The sequence below is a fragment of the Hevea brasiliensis genome, chromosome 16 (assembly GCF_030052815.1).
Source record: "Hevea brasiliensis isolate MT/VB/25A 57/8 chromosome 16, ASM3005281v1, whole genome shotgun sequence".
Classification (NCBI taxonomy): domain Eukaryota; kingdom Viridiplantae; phylum Streptophyta; class Magnoliopsida; order Malpighiales; family Euphorbiaceae; genus Hevea; species Hevea brasiliensis.
This window is the reverse complement of record NC_079508.1, coordinates 10,508,116-10,534,580: the sequence shown is the minus strand read 5'-3', so window position 1 is coordinate 10,534,580 and position 26,465 is coordinate 10,508,116.

Sequence of the window (26,465 nt, the reverse complement as noted above, 5' to 3'; positions counted from 1 at the left end):
AACCCTAACTTCACACAAAGCTCAATCTAATGCAAATTAAAGTGTGTATTCATGTTCTATACACCTAATTCACCTCAAATAGCCATTCAAAACCATCAAACTCATTCATAAAAATCCCTAACCCTAGCTAGATGAATTTCATGTTTGGTCCCTCAACAATTGTTTTTATTTGATTTTAAGTTAATTTCTAAGTTACTTACACCAAGAACATAAGTAATAAACTAAAAATTTCAATTAACTCACTAACCTTGAACTTTGAAGTTTAATCTTCAATTCTTCTCCTCTTTTCTCCTTTCTTGCTTGCTAAATCACTTCCTCAAGGGAAGAAAACAAGGTTTTATGAGTTAATTTTGGGGAAATCAAGGTTTAGTTGGGTGATTTGGAAGCTTGGTGCAAGCTTTAATGGTGAAGCAAAAATGGAGGAGGGAGAGGAGTGTGGCTGCCGAATGGATTAGGGAAGAAGGAATGAAGATTTGTTTTAATTTTTATGTATTTTTATCTTTTATTAAGTCAATTAAAGTGGGTAAATTAAATTTAATTTATGACATCATAATTGTGAGCTAAGGTGATGTAAATAAAGTTTTTCCTTTTTTTTTTCCTTGTTTCTTTAATTTAATTCTTGATCCCAAAATTTTCTTTTCTCCAATTTTATTGGACAGTTAGGTCATGAGTCAACTCTAGGGGTGAATTGACCAGATTGCCCCTTGCTGGTTCAATCCAGTTTACTAGTTATTCGACATTTCTTTTTGATCCCTGACCTAATTATTTGACCTGCTTAACAATTCTTTTTCATGATTTTCCCTTTTCCACTGTGTTCGCAATGGTCCTAAGGACCGCGGCGTCATATTTTATGATTCGAAATTTGAGTTTAGGCTGACCTCGTAGTCATTCCCGAGAAAGTCATCCATCGCTGTGAATCCCGGCTCATTTAACATTTTATGTTTTGTTTTTCTTATTTATACTTAACTATTTGGCAATTACTAATTATTTGCATTCAGAGCTTATCTAGGTATCTTAGATGTGGTTTTAATTCTCTTAATTGTCCGGACCGACACCAGTCACTGGAATAGTAAAATATACTAGGCTATGTAAATAGGGGTATTACACATATACTTTATTTTCAGTCTCTTTCAACTCATATCAGTGAAATTATCATCAATTCTAAGACATTTATAAATTTTCTACACTTTGGGAACAGTTAGATTTAACAGTATCTTTTATGTTCATTTCTTATATAGTCTAAGTCATTTATGACTTTTCTGTACTTTGAAACTAAATTAATTATCACTATCTTATTTATTCATTGGTTTCATTCTCAATCTTTTAAAATTATATCAATGCCCAAGTAATCCTATAACGGACTATAATGCTAGATACACAGGAGTGTACTGATTAGACAGCCATATGTCTATCCAGTATACATCTGTCATGTCAAGCACAAAGCCAGTGGACAGGCTTTTAAAGCTAGAAATACAATTATGCACAATGGCATCTGTCATGTCATTCATGTAGGCCTGTCTATGTAGGTGTATTCATGTAGGCCTATCAATGTAGGGGTATTCATGTAGGCCTATCTGTGTAGGCGTATTCATGTAGGCAGTACTGCTATCTGTATTCCCTAATTGGTATACCAATCGATCTAACTATATATATATGCCTAGGTTTACTGTGGGTAATTAAACATTAATAATTATTTATCTAAATTTTCATGTTCATGTATTGTGGGAAATTGGGTCACACATTTCTATTTCATGTAATTTAGCGTATAGTGATAACAGAATTTTCATATCAATGTATAGTGGGAAAGTGAATTCCACATACCCATTTTATGTAATTTAGCATGTAGTGACTTATTTGGGATAAGTCAATAATTAATTTCAAGAACCTTTCGTTAGGTTCAATTTCAATATCTTATGTTTGTATATCAAATTGAGCAATTGGTGACTATTGTTTGGCCACACTTCCTTAATGGAAGTTATTCCTCTATGTCTTGTCTTTATTTTCTTTTTGAATCATATCATTTGGATTGGTATAGCTCAAGTTATGGTCAAATAACCATAACTAGGTCAATTTTGGATTTTAGTTCCCTTACTAGGTAGTTTTGATATTGAATTTAACCAATTTATTTGGATAGCTTATAGTATCATTTAGGCCTAGTATTATTCATAAGATTTGTCGCCCTATGTCTTATGGTCATTTAAAAATTTTAATTGCAATTTTTCAAGTTTTGCGGAACTAGTTATAGCCATATTATTGGCCTGGTCTCAATGTCCTATACTAACATGATTTCTATTTAGGTCAGTAGCTTTGACCATAAATTTAGGTTTCATGCATTTATAATTCTAGGAAGATTTCTAAAATAAAGTTTTAAGTCTGTTTCCTAGCTTTTTAGATTGGTATGGCCCATTTCAATTGAAGACTTTTAGTGGGAGATATGCTTAAATGAATATGCTGGATTTAATGGTCACTTATACCATTTCTAGATTTGGTATGCCAACTTAATAAAGTTAATTGACCTAGTTTCCTTAATTTATGGGTTTTGGTCAAAATACCATTATTGTAGGCCTATGTTTTATTGAAATTTTGGCACTGGTTTCAAGGCATTTTGAGTTCTATAGACCAAGTTATGGCTTCTTTTCCAAAACTGGTCAAGTAGTCTTTATTTAGCAATTCTAGGCAGTTTCAATTCTGGACATTTTGGCATCCCAACTTGGGCAAGCAATTTGACTTGGTTAATGGCATTTATGGGCTCTGTGATCTTCACAAAAGTTGTAGCCCTATATCTAAGCTTTCCCATGGTATAAATTTCAGGTCATTTGGACCTGTCTACAATGATATATGACTAAATGAATTAATACTGTTCATTTGGTCAAAATTCTGGGTTTGCAATTAGCAATCCGGATTTGGTCCATAAATGGGTCACTTTCTGGACAAAATTTTGGCAAGGTTTCCATATGAAAGTTGGTCCAATTTAGGTCTGATTTTACCTCCAATTGGCCTCATATCAATTGGGGTCACACAAATTAGGTTATGGCTCAATTTCCACATTGCCCTCAACAATTACACAACCTGCACAAAAATTACACTTCCAATTTTCAATCATCCTTCTTCCAAACTACAATTTGCATACATAGCACTTCTAATTCGCATCAACCCCTCTCAATTTGGTCAAATGTCTAGCAACAACTCAATTTGATCAAATGTCCAACAATTACATATTCACTCAATTCAATTAAGTCAAATGTCCAACAATTATACAAGTCTCCAATAACCAACTCCAAACCCTAATTCAATTGATCAAAATCAACCATACATATTCCATTAAATTTCTGATATATCAATACCATTAATTAACATTGACATACATCAAGGCTGCCCAAATTAACATTTGCACAGACCTTCAAAATTTACTTCAAAACTTTACTTCAAATTATCAATTTCAAACTTACACATAACATCAAATTACTAGTACATGTAATTAGCCTAATCAACTTCATTACCCATCAATTACATGTAAAAATTAAACAATCTTTTAAGCTTTTCATGGCTGCCAAAGTGAGGAATTTTACAAGTCTCCAATAAATAATTCAAAACCCTAATTCATGATCAAACCTCAAACACCCACATACAATTATACCCTAATTCATGTAATTACTTTAATTAACATTACTAATCACCATATACATGAAAGAACTAATCATATTCCCATGGAAATTAAGGCTACCAATTTGAGGATTAAAACCCATCATTTCTCTAAAATTTCATGCATAATTTACCTCATATCCACCTCAATTCAAGGCCTAACAAAGAAAAGAAGGGAAATTATGCACTAACCTTAACTTGTGAGAATTTTAAGCTCGTAAAACCTCAAAATTACTCCTTCCTTTTGCTGCGTATAGCTTTCCCATGATGTGAGGATCACTTTTCATGAAAGAATTTGCAAGAATTTGCAAGAATCATGGCATAGAATGGAGGAATGGAAGCTTGCATGTGTGGCAGGCCATGGAGGAATAGAAGAACTTCAATTCGGCCATGTTGAGAAGCTTGAAGAAAGTGATGAAGTGAGTGGGAAAATTTTGTCCTCTTATGTGTATTTATACCCCCACTAACTTGATTAATTATTATTATAATTCAAAGTTTCAATATTTGCAATTTAATCCCCCACTTTTCCTTTAATTACATTTCATATTTAATTTCATTTTTCATGGGATGTTCAAAATCTAATACTACTTATTTTTAATGGACATTTAGGTCAAAAGTCAACTCTAGGTGTCAAATGACCAAAATGCCCCTATTCAGATCATAGTCGAACCTTTTGGATAATAGTGATTTAATCCCTGATCCGACGGTTCCTTTAATTTCCATTTTCGTCTGTACCGATTCACTAAATTTCCTTTGACATTTTCAATGTCATTTATACCTCTGTAGGCCTTTAATTAGGTCCCAAAAATTATTTCTCGGGGTTCCTTCCAGGTCTGGGGTCGTCAACTGTCTACGCAGTGACTTCCCGGTGCGATCACCCATCGCTACGGTTTAAGCTCATTTAACCTAATTGCATTTCATGTCTTTTATTTTTTCTTAATTTTTTTTGTATTCTCATATTATTTATTCCATCATTTTATATCTCCTCACTATCATTTAAGTATAGTTCCAGACATCCTAGCTATCCGAACAGACATTAGTCATCGGAACAGTAGAATGTACGGACTATCGATGGTAAGGGTGTTATATTGGGTGGGCTAGGTTTGCCCAACTCCAGTTTTTGACCTACAAGGACACCACTTTGGAATTCCTTGGCAATTTTAAGGCCACCCTATGTGTCACACCTTACCCCTCCGTAAGGCATTACATGATCTCGTAGTATACCTAATGAATTACCAAACTACGTCTATTGATAACCAATTAAATACACTACAAGGGATTTTAAACCTTTTCTTTTTTCTTTTTACAATGGTGAGCACTTTTGACAAGTGTTAACTTTTTTTTTTTTTAACTGAAGTGAAACCAAATAACAAATATGAAGTATCAATAATTTCTGTAAAAATTTTGGCAGAATGCCATCTGTATTTTGAATAAAACAGTTCTTCAAAAACCTGTAACAAGCACTTCCAATATATTTGCTCAATCCCAAACTCCAATATGGCTCAACACAAATCAATTTTCTCAACATTTGTCAAACTCAATTCAACATCAATTTTCAGTATTGCCAAAGATAGACTACAAAATGACGGAGTAGTTCAAAAGTTGAGATAAGAAATAAATATATTACAACTTTAGTTTACAACTGTTTAATACTAAGTACAATATATACATACATTGCACATACATTACAACAAAAATTACAAAAAGTGGTATACTCAATATACCTGGTAGAATCCCAAAATGTAGCACAAGCAGCCTACTCTGCTGCTCTATCTATCTGTTTACCTGCAACAGTAATGAAAAAGCTATCGCTGAGCCAATGTCTCAGTGGTGCACAACATTAAGAAAATGAAATTTAAAACCATAAACCATAAATCATATAAACTGTGGATACTTAAAATCATAGTTGAATTCAAAAGACAGTGAATGTCATAAAGAATTAAACTCCATTTCACAATATCTCAATAAATATCAATAAATATTAATAAATCACACACACAGCTTAATCATGTTTCCAAAGTCCAATTTGTCCCAAAAGCCAATGGATAATGAGGAATAACATAGCTAGCTAGCAATTATATGAGTACTCATCCTATTCGTCCTCAACTGGCACACACCTCAACACTTCAGCCAGAGAGGGAATTCAAAGCCAATTCGTCCCACTAGACAAGCTAGCGAGGAGTTCAATCAAACATACATGATAGCTGTGGTTTCAAACCATTTGTAATATTTTTCAATCAATAAGTATCCATCAAATATTATTCAAACAAAATTTTTCACAATTTAAGTAATAACATACAAATTGTCATAATTTATTTCAATTGAAAATTCAAAAGAAATAATTGTTGTGCACAAACCTTTGAAGAGTAACCTCTTAGCCTTGACTCAGTGTTTCCTTCCCCTTCCCTGAGTCTTTGTTAACTGAAACACACGATTTAAAGTGTTTCAGTACTCATTTAACTTGTCTCTAACAATAATGTTCAATAATTAATTTATTTAATACTATTGCTTTCATTAGTCAACCTATAATGTTGACCTTTGATGCACTCTAGAGGAATAAATTTTAATGTTACCAATATGTCACATTTTATAGTCCTTTAGTATTGATACATGTTACCAACTTCATTTTCAAGTGTATTGCATTTTATTGCAATTTATCGGATTTTGGTATGCTGTTTTGACCTAGCCAGATGACCTAGTTTCCTCAGTTTTCGGATTTTGGTCCGAATTAAAAACTTGTAGGTCTATGTCTTAGTGAACTTTTTCCACAAATTTTAGGTCATTTGGAGTTTACTAGACCAAGTTATGGTCATTTTACTATTGCTGGACAGATTGCACTAAAATGGCAAACTTAGGTCATTTTTAGGTCATTTCTGATTCTGGCAGGTTTTATACCCGAACTTGTGCAAGCATTTTGACTTTCTTATGGTCATTTCTGGGCTTTGGTGTCTTCATAAGAGTTGTAACTCTATGTCTAAGCTTTCCATGGTATAAATTTCAGGTCATTTGGACCTGTTTTGAGTGAGTTATGGCCAAAATACTGACTGCTGTTCAAATGGTCAATTTTCAGGTTTGCAAAGTCACTAATCCGGATTTGGTCAATTCTTATGTCACTTTCTGGACAGAATTTAGGTAGGCTTTCAACATAAAAGTTGGAACATTTTGTGCCTAGTTTCATCTCCAATTGGCCTCATACCAATTGGAGTCACACAATTCCATTTATAGCCTAAAACACATACTGCCCTTAACACATTTTTGGAGCATCAACCAATCACACATTCAACTTACTATTCTTCACTTTCCAAACCTAATTTGCATTTGTATCATACCAAAACCATTCATCACTTTACATTATAGTCTCTTTAGGCAGAATATAACCAATTTACAATGCACCAATTACACTTCCAATTCACAATATCAAATTCTAAATAACATATACACATAACACTCCTAACCATTACCTATAACTTCCATTATCAATTATACAAACTGCCCTTACATCATCACCACCAAAATTCATCAACAAGTTTCATGATATCATAAATAATTTCATAAGTTTAAGGGCTACCCAAAAATGTTAGTTTACTTGGGTATTGAATTTCCCTTTCAAACCCTTAATTTCAATTGCTCAAATACATAAACACATGGAATTAACCAACCAATACATCAAATTTCTTTAATCAAATTTAATTCCCATTAAGCATCATCAATTACATCAATCACAAGTGAGAATAATCTGCTCACCTTTCCTTTCCATGGCTGCAAAAAGTTACACCCAACAATTACTCAAGTAATTCTTTCAATTTTTCAACCAAAATACTACCCACAACCTCAACACAAGTTTTAATTAAGCAAGGGAAGAAAATGGACACTTACCTCTTGTGTGATTTCTCAAAACTTCACTGAAATTCTCCTTTCTTGCTCCCAATATGCTGCCCAAGGTGTGTGTGCAAGCTTTAATGAAGAAACCAAGTGGAAAAGAGGTATAAATCATGGGTGCATGGAGGTTTCTTCAATTTGGCCATGGTGGTTCTTCAATGGAGGCTTTCGGCTGATTTTTTTCTCAAGGATGAAGATGAGTATTTTGCTGTCCCAAAGGCTTATAAAGGTGTCCCAAATTATGAGTTAGTGGAGCACTAACTTGGATTAAAGAATTAATTATCTAAATTTTCCTAAATTGCAATTTTACCACCATTCTTTCACTATTATTATAATGTACCACAATTTAAATTTTTTATGACATTTTCAAAGTTTAATATGATTTATTTTTAATGAAAATTTAATTCAAAAGGCAACTCAGAGTGTCAATTGACCAAAATGCCCCTATTCGGGTTGTATTCCCAATTTTTCTGTAACACCGATTTTTATCGGTTTCTCGATTTTTCGTTTTTCTTTGTACTAATTAATTAATTTTTCTTCGATATTTCCAATGTCATTTATACTTCAATAGATGTTTATTTAAGTCTTAAAAATATTTCTCAGGGTTCCTCGCGGTCCAAGGCTAGTCAACGGTCCACGCCGCAACTTTCCAGTGCGGTTACCCATCGCTACGGTTTTTGGCTCGTTTAACTTAGTTACATTTCATTGCTATTATTTTTCCTTTGTTTTTCTTGTATTTTCCTCTATTGTATTTCATTATTTCATGTCTTGTCATTAACATTTAAGTGTAGTTCTAGGCATTCTAGCTGTCCGGATAGACACTGGTCACCGGAACAATAGAACGCACTATCGAACATAGGGGTGTTACACTATAGCCCACAGACAGCGAAGATAAGGGGAGGATCGAATTTTGGCTTCTTGGCATTGATCGAGTTATGAACATGGATGAGCTCAACGCAGTGTTTGGCTTTGACAGTGTCGGATTCCAAGAGATCCCGCAAAACCAAATGATCTACAATAGCATGGACTTCTGGCACTCTATAACACCAAACACAGACATTTATAACTCCAGCAAGTCCAAATCTTTTGACATCACCAGTCTTGCTTTAAGGTATATGCATCGACTAGCCGCCCACACCACCAAGGGCCGCGGTGACAACCTAGGCATGGTTAATGCCAATGAGCTCTTCTTCCTCTGGTGTATGGTCACCAGGCAGCAATGCAACACGAGTTTCTTCCTGTGTAACCACCTTCGCCACATCTCTCACTAGCCGACATGCCACATAGTGCTTAGCAAACTCATTACCGCCATAGCACTCCACTTCGAATTTGTCCCGAGACATCACAGGCTGTGCTCCATCCCTGGCACCTCCAAAATCGACCAAACTATCTGCATCTCCATAGGGATGTGCAAGAAGGTCAAAAACTCCTACTTCCTACTCGATACTGATGGGAATGTCATCCCCAGGAGAGATGAAGCACAAGCAGAACCTGGAGAACCATTACAGCCACAAGAGGAAGCCCAAGAGCCACTCCACCACGAGTCCCCAGCCCGAGTGCCTCCCTACATTCCACCTCTGACAAACCCTGTCCTTGCATACCTTCAGCGAAAGGAGACCACCATAAACAACAGGATGCAAGCTCGAGGACAGTTTCTAAGAGGCCCACAACAAGCTTGACATGTTCATGGAGAGACTCGATGGAGAGGGACCATCATCCCCATCAGAGGCTTTTTAGAATTTAGGACTATAGGATAGGTTCCTTCATGTAAAAACCTAGTTTCCTTAGTCCTACTCAGTGCTCATAGGTCTCTATTTCCAGCTTTTTTGTCCAAACTTTCAAATTTTAATACATAATATGCTTTTTGATAATTTTGTGTGCTGTACTTTAATTTTGCATATTGTGTTCCATTGAGGACAATGTCAACTTTGAGTTTGGGGGTACAAATGCATTTCATGCACCGCATATCATTGCATTTCATTGCATTGCTTAATTATATCCATATTATACTTGTGTATCAAAATTCCAAAAAAATTTACAAATTTTAAAATTTTGAACTGGTTCTTAACTAAGAATTATAACCATAAATATTAATAAGCTAATAATTGTTCTTCATGGGATCGAGGAATGAATGTATCTTGATAGGCAAAAAAGCTTTAATTTGTTGTCTGTGAAAGACTTAATCACCTTAGTGGAGCTAGACTAGTTAAACCCCTTCATAGCTATCAATTTGTCACATTGAACTTGCAAAATCGGAAGAAAATTTCTGAAATATAAACAAACCTAAAAATGCCTCACCAGCTCTAGAATATGTCTCTTAGACCTATCGAGGCAAAATCCTAGCATATGTTTGAAAAAGAGTGTAACACCCCCATATTCGGTAGTGCGTTCTACTGTTCCGGTGACCAGTATCTGTCTGGACAGCTAGAATGCCTAGAACTACACTTAAATGTTAGTGAGGAGACATAAAATAATGAAATAAAACAAAATAAAATACAAGAAAAATTAAGGAAAAATAAAAGAGAAAAAATGAAACTAAGTTAAACGAGCCAAAAACCATAGCAATGGGTGACCGTACTAGGAAGTTGCGGCGTGGACCGTTGACTAACTCTGGACTACAGGGAACCCTAGGAAATGCTTTTAAGACTTAAATAAACATCTATTGAAGTATAAATGACATTAGAAATGTCAAAGAAAAATTAATTAATTAGTACAAAAAAAAATGAGAAATCGAGAAACCAACAAAAATCGGTGTTACTAAAAAATCGGGAATACAACCCAAATAGGGGCATTGTGGTCATTTGACACCCTGAGTTGCCTTTTTACCTAAATTCCATTAAAAATAAATGATATTAAACTTTGAAAATGTCATGAAAATTAAAATTATGGTACATTATATTAATAGTGGAAGTATGGTAGCATAAATGTAAATTATGGAAAATTTGGATTAATTAATTCATTAATCTAAGTTAGTGCTCCACTAACCTCAACATTTGGGACACCTAAAAGCTAAAGTGGACAGAAGATGAATTCATCTTCAACCCTTTAAGAAACCAGCCGAATTGCTCTCAAAACCTCTCCCATGGCCACCTCACTTTTCAAGCTTGAATCAACATGATCAAGTCATCTTTTCCCACACTGGTCTTCATTAAAGTTTATCCCCACCTTGCAAGGAAGAAGTTGATAGTAATTTTAAGAGTTTTTGGTGAAGTTTGGGTAAGATCACAAGTGGTAAATGTCCATTTCTTCTTCCTTTCTTTGTTAAAGTTTGTGTGGATATTGTGGTGAGTTGATTTATGAAGAAACTTTGAGGTTTTAATGAGTTATTGGAAGGTACTGTTTTTGGTAGCCATGGAATATTAAGATTAATGAATTATTTCTTCATGTAAATGGTATTTTGAGGTATTGATTTAAGTGCTTAAATGTATAGGAGTAGATTTACCATGTATATAATTTGAAAAGTTAAAATGGAAGCTTGATGTATATGAAGAATTGGGCAGCCTTGTGATGCATGGTAGAGTGTTTAAATTCATGAAATAGTTTGTTGAATTATGGTACAAAAAGCGGTAGCATATGTATATGATATAGTAGTGAAAATGTATGTAATTTGGTAGTGCAAATTGTATGTAATAATTAGGAGTGTTTATGTGTACATATTATTGGGTTTGGACTTTGTGAATTAGGATTGCATTTAGTGTATTGTGAGTTGTTATATTCTGCCTAAGTTAACCTAAATGTGATGTGTTGAGTGATTATGATTAGTACCAATTTAGAATTTGGTAGAGAAGTGGACTTATAACAAGGTTAATGTGTATTTGGATTGGTATTTGAGAGACATGTAAAGGGTAGTATGCAAATGAGCCTATAACCCTATGTGTCTGACTCTAATTGGTATGAGGCCAATTAGAGGTGAAACTAGGCACAAAATGTACCAACTTTCATGAAGAAAGCCTACCTAAATTATGTCCAGAAAGTGACATGAGAATTGACCAAATCTGGATTAGTGACTTTACAAACCTGAAAATTGACCATATGAATAGCAGTCAGTATTTTGGCCATAACTCACTCAAAACAGGTCCAAATAACCTGAAATTTATATGGTTGGAAAGCTTAGACATAAGGCTACATCTTTTGTAGAGAACACAAAACCCAGAAATGACCATAAGCAAGTCAAAAAGCTTGCACAAGTTCGGGTATAAAAACTGCCAGAATTAGAAATTACCTAAAAATGACCTAAGTTTGCTATTTTAGTGTAATCTGTCCAGCATTGGTAAAATAACCATAACTTGGTTTAGTAAACTCAAATTGACCTAAAATTTGTGGCAAAAGTTCACTAAGACATAGACCTACAAGTTTATAATTCGGACCAGAACTCGAAAACCGAGGAAACTAGGTCATTCGGCTAGGTCAAAATAGCATACCAAAATCCAATAAATTGCAATAAATGCAATACACTTGAAAATGAAATTGGTAACATGTACCAACACTAAAGAACTATAAAATGTGACATATTGGTAACATTAAAATTTATTCCCCTAGAGTGCATCAAATGTCAACATTATAGGTTGACTAATGAAAGCAATAGTATTAAATAAATTTAATTATTGAACCTTATTGTTAGAGACAATTTAACTGAGTATTGAAACACTTTAAATTGTGTGTTTCAGTTAGCAAAGACTTAGGGAAGGGGAAGGAAACACTGAGTCAAGGCTAAGAGGCTACTGATCAGAGGTTTGTGCACAACAGTTATTTCTTTTGAATTTTCAATTGAAATAAATTATAACAAATTGTATGTTATTGCTTAAATTGTGGAAAATTTGTTTGAATAAAATTTGATCGATACTTATTACTTGAAAAATATTGCAAATGGTTTGAAACCACAGCTATCATGTATATTTGATTAAATTCCTCACTAACTTGTCTAGTGGGACGAATTGGCTTTGAATTCCCTCTTTGGCTGAAGTGTTGAGGTGTGTGCCAGTTGGGGACGAATAGGATGAGTACTCGTATAATTTCTAGCTAGCTATATTATTCCTCATTAGCCATTGGCTTTTGGGACGAATTGGACTTTGAAATCATGATTAAGCTGTGTGTGTGATTTATTGATATTCATTGAGACATTGTGAAATGGAGTTTAATTCTTTATGACATTCTCTGTCTTTTGAATTTAACTATGATTTTAAGTGTGCACAGTTCATATGATTTATAGTTTATGGTTTTAAATTGCATTTTCTTGATGTTGTGCACCACTAAGACATTGGCTCAGCGATAGCTTTTTCATTGTTGTCGCAGGTAGATAGACAAACAGAGCAGCAGAGTAGGCTGCTTATGCTACATTTTGGGATTCTGCCGGGTATATTGAGTATATCATATTTTTGTAATTTTTGTTGCAATGTATGTGAACTGTATATATATATTGTACTTGGTCTTGAGCAGTTATAAAATAAAGTTGTAATATATTCATTTCTTATCTCAGCTTTTGAACTACTCTATCATTTTGTAGTCTATCTTTGAAAATACTGAAAATTGATGTTGAATTGAGTTTGACAAATGTTGAGAAATTTATTTGTGTTGAACTCTTATTGGAGTTTGGGATTGAACAAATATATGGGAAGTGTTTTTTTTTTAACAGGTTTTTGAAGAACTGTTTTATTCAAAATACAGACAGCACTCTACTGAAATTTTTACAAAAATTATTGATACTCCAGATTTGTTATTTGGTTTCACTTCAGTAAAAGAAAATTTTTAACACCTATCAAAAGTGTTCACTACTGTAAAAAGAAAAAAGAAAAGTTTTAAAGTCCCTTGTAGTATATGTAATGGGTTATCAGTAGACGAAGTTTGGTAATTCATTAGGTATACTACGGGATCATGGTATGCCTTACGGAAGGGTAAGGTGTGACATGTTTTAGTGGTATCAGAGGTAGTTTTTAAATTCTATTTTGACCTGTAATTTGAATATTCTTTCTTCATAGTACAACTTCTCAATGTCATTGTTTGATACATACAGTACATTATATTATAAATATGCACTAACGGGAGGAAATCTCCTTGTGTTATCTGTTCAGGAGGTATAATATCCTCTAATTAACTATGGAAGAAGGGGACCGTTCAATCGATCAATCAATAGAGGCTAAGGTACAAGGGGATGCCCTAGCCCTTCACAATGTGAATGGATCAGCCGCACAAGCCCCCTCAGTACCGCAGTTCCCTACTCAGTTTGGTCAGCAGATGGCTGCAATATTCCAACAGATGGTTGGTAACATGCCTACTCAAGCCCCACTGTAGACACCAGTAGTACAACCATAGCCTTCAGCTAGGCAGTATGACAAGCTGATTAAGTATGGGGCTATTGAGTTCAAGGGGACAGTAGATCCACTAGAGGCAGAACAATGGTTGGAGAGAAGGGATAGGGTGTTTAAGAAATTGCACTGCACAGAAGAGTTAAGATTTGAGTATTCAGTGTCACTACTATAGGGGGATGCATATGACTGGTGGAAAACCATTCCCCACAGTTTGGTGGAACCTCTAGTGCTAACCTAGGATGACTTTCTTTAGGATTTCAAACAAAAATATGTTCCAGATGCCTATGTGGACTAGAACCTACAGGAGTTCTTAAGTCTGAAACAAGGAAGTAGATCAGTGGCAAAATATAAAAGGGAGTTTTCCCACCTGAGCCACTATGCAGGAAGTCTCCTTTCTACCAGCAGGGAAAGATGTAAGAGGTTTGAAACCGGTTTGAAACCTAGCATCAGATTACAGGTGGTCAGATTCAAACATTGTCACACCTTACCCCTCTGTAAGGCATAACAAGATCCCATAGAATATCTAATGAACTACCGAACTTCACCTACCGATAATTCATTAAGTACCCTACAAGGGATTTTAAAACAAATTTCTTACTTTTGATAAGTGGTGAGCATTTTCTAATAAGTACTTAAAACATTTAGTTAAAATTAAAACTAGTTAATATTTTTGGCCCATTTTATTTTTACGCAAATTTTATAAAAATTTTGACAGAGTTCTGTCTGTATTTTGAGAAACCAGTTCTTCAAATACCTGTAAAAAGCACTTCTAAAAGTTTTTTTCTCAACCACTACTTCGATTTCACAATCAAACTCAATCAATTTCACAATCATTTCAATAAATTTCTCAAGTTCAAAATTCAATAATCCTCAGCATACTAGCAATACATTTCATTTAAATTAAATAAGATAGTTGTACTCATTTTTCATTAGAGACAACACAATTTATGTACATTGTTACAAAATTTACATCAAAAGAAATACAAACTAAACTTTATTACAAACTTCATACAAATTTTTGTACAAGCTGCTCAAGACCCATTTGCACGTCCATACATTTATATGCAATACATACATGAAAAGAAATATTTACAATTGGGGTATAAATTATACCCGAAGACTTCAAGCTGAATGATCCTTAATCTTTAGCAGCTCAGTCTGCTGCTCCTCTAGTCTCTGTATTTGCGACAGCAATAGAAGCTATCGCTGAGTACTAGGACTCAGTGGTGCACAACATACTAAAATAATCTTTATACAGAATATAATCACATTTATTCAAAAATTTGACTAAACATAAGCATTAAACACAAAACATGAATTATGAAATTTTAATGCAAACCAAGTTCATTTCGAAGTATCAAAACACATTTCATAAAACCCACAGTTTTATCATGCCATTCGAAACAAATAGAATCTCAATAGCCAGAGGCTAAAGAGAAATCACATCACAAGGCTAGCTAGCTCAAATATATGGATATCCATTCACATCCTCTTCTACTGGCACACCTTAACACTTCTCCAGAGAAGGAATCAAAATTCGAAACTAATTACCCCCACTAGTCGTGCTAGTGAGGTGTCCAAATATATGGTCATGACACTGTGGTTTCAAAACTTATCTTAACAATTTGCTAAACATTTTCATTTCAAATATATACAATAACTTTCACAATTTAAATCAAACATCATAAGAATGTCATAATTCAATATTTCACATTATTCAAAACAGTATGCAGAAGATAATTATAAAAAGTATACGTTGTGCACAAACCTCAAGCGAGTCGCCTCTTGGCCTAGACTCGGTTCCTCAGGTTCTTTCTCGGTACTCCTTTCAATTGAAACACACAATTTTACAGTGTTTCAGTACCATAATTTAACATAAATCCAAAAATAATTTTAACTTTACTTTTACCTAGCTCTAACGTGCTAAATTCGACGTTCTTGACATTTTTGTGTTTCGGGTTACTATTCACTGCACTATTCAAGTCAAATTATTGACTTTCTAAGGCTTAATAGGTATGGGAATTCCAAATTTACCCACATACCACATTTTGGTCACCAAACTTGTTGGTTTTAGTCATTTTCTTAAAACTTAGGTCTTTTAGGCAAAATTGCCAAATTTTCAGTTTGGTGTCTTTAATTGTACTGTTTCATTGGTCAGTTTACTGTTGGAATTTGGTAAAACTTTCTTCATAGAAAATGTTCCTTATTGTCTTAAGTTTATTCTCCTTTTTGAATCACCCCAATTGGAGCTTTGTAGCTCAAGTTATAAGCAAATTACTATTACTGTTCATGCTGCAGAATTTGGTTCTGCAGATTTGTTGATCCAACTTCATTCAGTAATTTGATCAAGTTAAGTCCATAATTTGGTCTAATTTTCTTCATATGAAATGTTCTAATATGTCTTAGGTTTCCATCGGTTCAAGAATTGCCTAAATTGGAGTTTTCTAGAGAGAGTTATAGCCATTGAAACTTTACTGTTTATATGGCAATCTGCAGTTCTGCAGATTCAGGTCACCAACTTTGCTCAGTAATTTGATTGGGTTAATGGCATAATTTGGGTTGGTGTTCTTCATAAAAGTTTTATATATATATCTCATCTAACCCCTGGTAAAATTTCAGATCATTTTGACCTGCCTAGCTCGAGTTATGACCAAATGAACAAACATTATTCATTTAGTCAGTTTGTGCAGAGGCAACCTGTGATTTTCCGACTTCGGCCACTTTGTTCACTAGGTTTTAGTCACTTTTTGGGCAGGCTTCCCAAATGAAAATTGTGTCATTTAGTGCCTATTTTCATCCCCAATTGGTCCCATATCCATTGGACTTGTAAAATTTCATTTTTGGTCCCTCAAAGGAGGTTTTGGTCATGCTGCCAGCACATGACCTTATCCAATCCGAATTGGCTTTTAATTCCAACATTTCTAACACACCTCATTTGGTCACAAATGACCATTTTTCACTTCACATTAGGTCAAAGACACCATTTACAAGTTTTTCACATTTTTGGTCTCTAAATCCTAACGTTCAAAACCCTAATTCACATATTTGTTCCATTCATGCAATTTAAAGTGTGGCACTAACACCTACCCACTTAGATTGACTTGCATGCATGATTTATTGAAGTGAAACATATCACTTTCCCCCAACCCTCATGGCTGCCAAATTGTTTGTCCTTTCATAACTTATCATTTTCTTTAACTTTTCATGCAATTTAGACTCATCTTAACTTAATTTCAAAGCTTAAAGAAGAAAAGAAAGGAAAACAAGTACTAACCTCACTTGTCAAATTTTCTTGAATTGCCAAGTTTGATTTTCCTTCACTTTTCTTCCCTTCTATTCTTCTTTAATCTTCTTTTCTAGGGTAACTTAGAAGCTTTTTAGGGTTTAGGGTTGAAACTTGTGGGGAAGAACTAAGTTTTTCAAGCTTTAAAAGCTTGTTAATGGAGGAAACTTGGGAGAGAAAAGTGAGAGAGAGATGAAAACATTTTTTGAAGAAGAAGAAATGATTTTCTTTTTTTTTTATGAATTTTTAAGTCTTATGGAAGACAAAAAATGTAAATAAATAAATAAATTAATTATATTCTTTATGGCATCATGCATGAGGTCATGCATGATGTCATCACCTTTTGACTTTTCCTTTTTTCATTTTCTTTTTTTTTTCTATTAGTTCTTTAATTTAATTTTCAATTACGAAATTTTCTTTTCTCCGATTTTATTTGACAGTTAGGTCAGGAGTCAGCTCTCCATCAATGTGAAACTTGTGGAAGAAATCATGGTGGGGTATGCTACAAGGCCACAGAAGCCTATTATAACTGGGAGGCACAGGACACTTTGCTAAAGACTGCACCAGTGCCCGTAAAGTTGTGCCACCTCCTACTACTACAGAAGGCTTAGTTCAGAATCCTGCCACCAGAGGTTCATAACCACCTAGCAGAGGTAGAGGCAGGGGTAGAGTCCATCAGCAGCCAAGGCACAGTGAATTAGTTAGAGCAAGGCAGTGCTTCAGTCAGAGTCTATGCAATGAGACAGAGAGAAAGAGGCTGGGACATTTGATATTGTAGCTGATACCTTCTCAACTTTTAATCAAGATGTGTTTGTGTTATTTGATCCGGGTTATACCCACTCCTATATGAGTGCTAGCATCATTGATTGCATTGTTCTTCTGTGTACAAAAATGAACTTTGAGGTGCTAGTAACAAGTCCGCTAGGACAAGAGGTTAGAGTCAATAGAATGTATAGGGATTGTCCTTTGGTGATCCAAGGACATACTTTTCTGTCTGATCTCATTGAAATGCCCTTCAGAGATTATGATATCATCTTGGGCGTGGATTGGTTAGCCAGGCATCACGCCATGATTGATCAGAGATCAAGATCACTTTTGGTCTCCTCGATGCAGTGATGTGGTAATACACGGGGAGAGGCAGCTATTGCCATCAAACATCATTTCGGCTGCACTAGTAAGAAAAATGATCAGAAAGGAGTGTGAAGCGTACTTGGCACATGTGGTAGACACCCAAGTGGGGAGCCCAGCATTGAGGAACATCCCTACAGTATATGACTTTCCATATGTGTTTCATAATGAATTGTCAAGATTACCTCCAGAAAGAGAGGTGCAGTTTGAGATTAATGTTATGCCTGGTGTGGATCCAATCTCCATAACACTATATAAAATGGCATCAGCAGAATTGAAAGAGTTGAAGGTATAGGTGCAAGAACTACTTGAAAAGGGCTTCATCCGCCCTAGTGTGTCACCTTGGAGTTAATTATGGAAATTGTGTTGCCATCTTGTGAATGAAATTATGACTTTGGAAATTGATTGGATTTTTCACGAATCTTTTGAATAAAATGTTTGGAATTGATTTTGTGGTCACACTTAGTATGACAGTATCACATTATTCCTCCTCCATTTATGGGGTTGAGATCGTTTATTTTTCTCCCTCTCTAGTTTACCAGTTGAGGTTGTAGATCGAATGAGTACTCATTAGCTAGCTAGCCACCTCCCTCATTGATTTCGATTAGTGGGGTTTTAGATTGCTTTGTCGTGGTGTACAACGCGACATTGATCGGAAATTTGTGTCATGGCTTAAGTTGTGTATGAATTGGCAACACTGTGTTCTTAAATTATTTGACTAAATTGTGTTATTATGAGCTTTAATAATTTGTAAAATGGAGTTTAAATTCTTATTGACATTCACTGTCTTTTGAATTTAACCATGTTTTGACTATTGAGATTTATTGTGATATTGTGGAATGGAGTTCAAATTCTTTATGACATTCATTGTCTTGAATTTAACTATGGTTTAAGTATCCACTATTTATATGACTTATGGTTTGTGATTTGAAGTTGTATTTAGTTCATGTTGTGCACCACTGAGACATTGTCTCAGCGATAGCTTTCATTGCCGCAGTAGATGACAGACAGGCGATAGACTAGGCTGCTAGTGCATTCAGTGAGAGATCATCGGGTATATTGAGTATACCACATTTTGCATTTTGTACTATAATGTATGTTCACTGTATGTATATATTGTTCTTGGTTTTGAGCAGTTGTAAACTAAAATTGTACATTGAAGTGTAAAATAAATTGTGAGTTATTTTGGCTCGTAAAATTTGTACTGTATTTCTTTTATCTCAGCCTTTGAAAAATCATTGTGGATTTGAGTTGAGAAATATACTGTGTTGATTAAATGTTGGAGTTTAAGATTGAGAAATATATTTGAAGTGCTTTTTATAGGTTTTCTGAAGAACTATTTATTCAAAATACAGATGGCACTCCGCCAAAATTTTTACAGAAATTACTAATAATTCAAATGTGTTAGCTGTTTCACTTCAGTTCAAAAAAAAAAGTTTTTAACCACTGTAAATAGTGCTCACCACTGTAAAAAGAGGCAGCATATGTATATGATATAGTAGTGAAAATGTATGTAATTTGGTAGTGGAAATTGTATGTAATAATTATGAGTGTTTATGTATATATATTGTTGGGTTTAGACTTTGTCAATTAGGATTGCATTTAGTGTATTGTGAGTTGTTATATTCTACCCAAGTTGACCTAAATGTGATGTGTTGAGTGATTATGATTAGTACCAATTCAGAATTTGGCAGAGAAGTGGATTTATAACAAGGTTAATGTGTATTTGGATTGGTATTTTAGAGACATGAAAAGGGCAGTATGCAAATGAGCCTATAACCCTAAGTGTCTGACTCCAATTGGTATGAGCCCAATTGAAGGTTAAACTAGGCACAAAATGTGCTAACTTTCATGTAGAAAGCCTACCTAAATTCTATCCAGAAAGTGACATGAGAATTGACCAAATCTGGATTAGTGACTTTGCAAACGTGAAAATTGACTATTTGAACAGTAGTCAGTATTTTGGCCATAACTCACTCAAAACAAGTCCAAATGACCTGAAATTTATATGGTTGGAAAGCTTAGACATAGGGCTACATCTTTTGTAAAGACCACAAAACCAAAAAAATGACCATAAGCAAGTCAAAATTCTTGCACAAGTTCGGTTATAAAAACTGCCAGAATCGAAAATGACCTAAAAATGACATAAGTTTGCTATTTTAGTGCAATCTGTCCAGCGTTGGTAAAATGACCATAACTTGGTCTAGTAAACTCCAAATAACCTAAAATTTATGGCAAAAGTTTACTAAGACATAGACCTACAAGTTTGTAATTCGGACCAGAACCCGAAAATCGAGAAAACTAGGTCATCTGGCTAGGTCAAAATAGTATACCAAAATCTGATGAATTGCAATAAAATGCAATACACTTGAAAATGAAATTGGTAACATGTACCAACACTAAAGGACTATAAAATGTGACATTTTGGTAAGATTAAAATTTATTCCCCTATAGTGCATCAAAGGTCAACATTATAGGTTGACTAATGAAAGCAATAATATTCAATAAATTTAATTATTGAACCTTATTGTTAGAGACAATTTAACTGAGTACTGAAATACTTTAAATTGTGTGTTTCAGTTAGCAAAGACTCAGGGAAGGGGAAAGAAACACTGAGTCAAGCCCAAGAGGCTACTCATCAGAGGTTTGTGCACAACAGTTATTTCTTTTGAATTTTCAATTGAAATAAATTATGACAAATTGTATGTTATTGCTTAAATTGTGGAAAATTTGTTTGAATGAAATTTGATGGATACTTATTGCTTGAAAAATATTGTAAATGGTTTGAAACCACAGCTATCATGTATATTTGATTAAATTCCTCACTAACTTGTCTAGTGGGACGAATTGGCTTTGAATTCCCTCTTTGGCTAAAGTGTTGAGGTGTGTGCCAGTTGGGGACGAATAGGATGAGTACTAATATAATTGCTAGCTAGATATGTTATTCCTCATTAACCATTGGCTTTTGGGACGAATTGGACTTTGGAATCATGATTAAGCTGTGTGTGTGATTTATTGATATTCATTAAGTCATTGTGAAATGAAGTTTAATTCTTTATGACATTCTATGTCTTTTGAATTTAACTACGATTTTAAGTATCCACAGTTCATATGATTTATGGTTTATGGTTTTAAATTGCATTTTCTTAATGTTGTGCACCACTGAGACATTGGCTCAGCGATAGCTTTTTCATTGTTATCGCAGGCAGACAGATAAACAGAGCAGCAGAGTAGGCTGCTTGTGCTACATTTTGGGATTCTGCCGGGTATATTGAGTATACCATATTTTTGTAATTTTTGTTATAATGTATGTGAACTGTATATATATATTATACTTGGTCTTGAGCAGTTGTAAACTAAAGTTGTAATATATTCATTTCCTATCTCAGCTTTTGAACTACTCAATCATTTTGTAGTCTATCTTTGAAAATACTAAAAATCGATATTGAATTGAGTTTGACAAATGTTGATAAATTAATTTATGTTGAATTATTATTGGAGTTTGGGATTGAACAAATATATGGGAAGTTTTTTTTTTATATAGGTTTTTTAAGAACTGTTTTATTCAAAATACAGATGGCATTCTGTCGAAATTTTTACAGAAATTATTGATACTCCAGATTTGTTATTTGGTTTCACTTCAGTAAAAGAAAATTTTTAACACCTGTCAAAAGTGCTCACCACTGTAAAAAGAAATAAAAAAAGGTTTAAAATCCCTTGTAATATATTTAATGGGTTATCAATAGACAAAGTTTGGTAATTCATGTTAGTAGTATGCCCTAGATCATATCATTTAGTATGTATCTTGTGCATGTTTTATTAATAAAAGGCATCTTCACTTTTTCGTTTACATAATATATTTATGTGTAATAGAAAAGGTCCATTGATATTTTATTAGAAATTCTATTCTTAAGTTGTTAAGAATATGAGTGACAGTATTTCTAGCACAAAGTATCATAAATAGGTTCACAATTGAGAATACTTCACAATAAGGACTTAACTTATCCAAAAAGATTGTATTCATGTTTGTTCCCAAGTTATTTATATGAGATATAAATAAGATGGAATGGTGAGTCTCATACCATATAACAAACATGATAGGCACTTATACATGATAAGTAGGCTGAACCAGTGACATTTATGACAAGCACATGGAGTTTACTCTTGTCAATGCATTGCCATAAATCATATCAGTGTATATAATATTTAGACTTGAGATAGCACAGTTATCTTGTATATAGGTGGTTTGAGTTTGATACTGCTTTCATACTTGTACTGTGTATGGGTATATGGGCATGTGTTGGCTCCTACTAGTTATATATGGAGGTAGGTGTTGATTAAGATGGAATCTGTTCCTCTAAGTAAATAGAGATAAAATCCTATATTCATTTAATTATTCTTGATGTTTCAAGTTCCTAGCCATGACATATATATTTAATTAGAAAAGAGTTTCTGATAAGAAAATCTTTTAATCAAGAACTGGAATTAAAAGAGAACATAATATTCATAGCAAAAGGGGTTTGACATAAACCATGACTCTAGCTCGAATTGGGATTTTGTAATAGAGAGATTCTAGTGCATGGTAACATATGATTATAAGTTCATTTAAGGTAAACCTTATTACTAATTGGGTGGCCATGGCATGTTATGCTAGGTGTTAACCATGGTCTATGAGGTGCATAAAATGATTTAGAGAAATCATTTATCGTAAGAAAGAGTTCTGATTATATTAAAAGTTGATATCATGTCTCATTGTCAATTAGTGATGAGCCTAGTAAGTCACACACATATGCAAGCAATCACCAAATTAAATATGATTTAATTAATTAATTAAAGAGTTTAATTGATTAATTAAATAGGTTTGGTTTGCAATTAGATTGCAAAGTCCCTAGCATGGCTTGAAACTAAATCTAGGTTATTGGATGTATAGTATAAGTTAAATTTATATTTAAAGTGTTTAAATATGAATTTTATTAATAAGAAATTAATTAATAGAGATTAATTAATTAATTTATATTTGATATAAATTAATTAGAAGAATAAAAATAATTATTTTGGGTTGAGAACTCAAAATTAAGACACAGGGGTATTTTGGTCATTTTACAGGGTGACATGTGGCACCATGAGATGGTGACACATGGCACTACACATAAGCTTGCCATATATCTTTTAATCATGTAAGATGATCAAAGTCAAGATTAAATATGGGTTTGACACTTGGCACAATGTGATTGGGTCAATTAAACCTAGAGCTAATCAAAAGGTGACATGTGGCAAGGGTTTTAAGTGGTGACCTAGCTATATAAGGAATAGGATGAAAGAGAAAAAATACAAGCTGCTCATTCTCTTTGGTGCCACCACCCGTGGCTGCCTCTCCCTTCTCTTCTTCTTCATCTCTCATCAATTCAAAGAAATTAGCAAACAATCTCTTGAATTAAAAATACTAGAAATCGTTTCTAGTGTCCTGTTTACATCTGTAATCTCTCAAAAGGCAAAACTTAATTTTCTAATTCATAGAAAAAGCTTTAGAAGCTGTTCAAGGGCTACCATAGGTGATCTTGGTGTTGACAAGCTAGAGAGACAATATCTGGTATCCTAAAGATGCATCCCAAAGGTGCCAAACACACTGCAGTGCATCAAGAGGTTAGTGCACTTGTTCTTGATCTAATCTAGGGTTCTAAAATTAATCTAATTAATTCTAAAATATTAAATGGTAAATACATATCCAAAGAAATATTAAAAGAGTTTTAATATGTTGTTTATCATTGAAATCAAATAGATAAAAATGAATCTTGCATGATGCATGTGACCCTAGGTGAAAATTTTTTTGAATTCAATGATATAAACTTATGTTTTTCATGCTTCTGCTCCTTCAATTCATTAGGTATACTACAGGATCATGTTTTGCCTTACGAAAGGGTAAGGTGTGACAAAGAGATGATTAAGGCATTCTTTCATTTAGCCCCATTAAGCCTTAAGCCACCCTTAGTTACAATATGTCCCTTGCAGCCAACTTGAGCCTATATTTTCACCTGTATAATTTTCCTTATTTACGCACACATGTTTACCTAACCCCTAGCCTAAACACTCACCTCACCCTTTTGTGGAAGTTTAGTGCATAAAGGATAAGTATATCAAACGTAAAAGAAGGAGAAGATGAAAATGCTAAGAAGAGTGCAAGTATACAATTAAAATCAAAGAAAAACTTGTCTTTCCAGCCCAACAAAAGTAATGAGTTTGGGGAAAAAGACAAAAGGGACATAAAAAAAAAAAAGAGAAGAGTTGTGACGCCCCTTACCCGTCTACTATATAGCTGAGCAAGAAGTGCCCCATTCAGTGGCCGAAGCACCCTATCTTGTCTTATCATGTCCATTGTAAACTTTTAATATCATTTAAAAGCATGTAATCCATGTGTAGAAATTTTTTTTTTATATATATAACTTATTTATGTGGAGACCCAAACAAAACCTCCTCTATTTTATTAGCATCTGGCAGGTTCTACTAATCACCTGTTAACATGTTCATATTCATTTCACGCATTTCCATAGCATATTCTCCTTTATCATATCATTCACAATTATTTATGAGATCTCAAAAAGTATCATCTATTGCACTCATATAGAAATTCATAGATAATAAATTATAAGTTTTCATTATAATCTCAAAATGAAATACATCATGTTTTTATGTACAATGAACAAAAGAATAAAATCTAGACATACATGGGCCCTACCAACAAAATACAAAAGACTAAGGTGACTCTGGACGATGGCAGATTGGTCAGAGCTCTGTCAGGGCACTACTGGTGTTGCTGTTGTGGCTGCTCGGACTGGTCTCCAATACCTGCGCGATGAAAAATCAACGCGCTAAGCATAACGCTTAGTGGTGCATAATTTATAATAATAATAACTAACTATTGAAATAATAATGGAAATTCATAATTTCTGGGTCTTTTACATTGTTATTGCACTTTGGAAACAATTAAGATTATTGGGATCTTTTCTGTTTACTTATTATATATTCAATCTTAATTAATCATTATCAATGCCCAAGAACCTATAACAAATTTTAAAAGCTGGATACATGGGAGTATATAGTTAAACGGTCGTATGTCTATCCAGTATACGTCAGTCATGTCAAGCATGAAGCCTGCGGGTAGGCATTTAAGCCAGATATAATATTAGGCACAATGGCCAATAGGTAAGCATAAAGCCTGTAGAACAATCATGTCAAATAGATTTTATCTGTTAATGATTATTCCTATGGGCAGTACTACTATCTGTAGTCCCTAATTGGTATACTAATTGATCCACACCAAATAAATAGTCTAGGTATACTATGGGCAATTAAACATTATCACTTATTTACTTGAAATATTCATGTCACTTTATAGTGGGAAAATAGGTCCCACATACCCCTTTCATGTGGTTTAGTGTTTAATGGCTTGTTAGGGTTAAATTCCTACTATAAGATAATTTATCTCATGGACCTTTCTTTAGGTTTAGTTTTTGTGTCTCACATTTACCTATCCATTTGATTAGTTTGTAGCCACTGTTTAGCCACACTTCCTTCATGGAAGTTGTTCCTCTATGTCTTATCTTTATTTTTCCTTTTGAATGATGTCAATTTGATTTTTAGAACTCAAGTTATGGTCGGATAACCATAACTGACTCATTTCCAGATTCTGATTCCTTAACTAGGTAGTTTTTAGACTTAGAGTTTACCTAATTAATGGAACATGTTGCAGTCACTTTTAGGCATGGTGATCTTCATATAAATTGTTGTCCTATGTCTTATGATCATTGAGAAATTTGAATCAAAATTTTTCAAGTTTTTTGGAATTATTTGTGGCCAATTAACTGACCTAGGCTCATGTACCCTGTGCCAACAAGTGATCAGTTCAGGTTAGTGAATGCAGGTCACTTTTTAAGGTTCTTAAATTCATAATTTGAGGAAGGTTCCTAAAACAAATTTTTATCCCTATTTCTTAGGTTTCTGGAAAGGTATAGCTCATCTCAATTGGATTTTTCTAGTGAGAGATATGACTAAAAGACTATTCTGGGGTCAAGTGAAATTTGGTCAGATTCCAGGTTTTGATGTAGTGATTTGTTCTCCTATTTGACCTAGTTCTCTTGATTTATGGGTTTTGGTCAAAATACCAATTTTGTAGGTCTCTGTCTTTTGAACATTTTGCCACTGGTTTCATTACATTTGAGTTCTTGTAAACC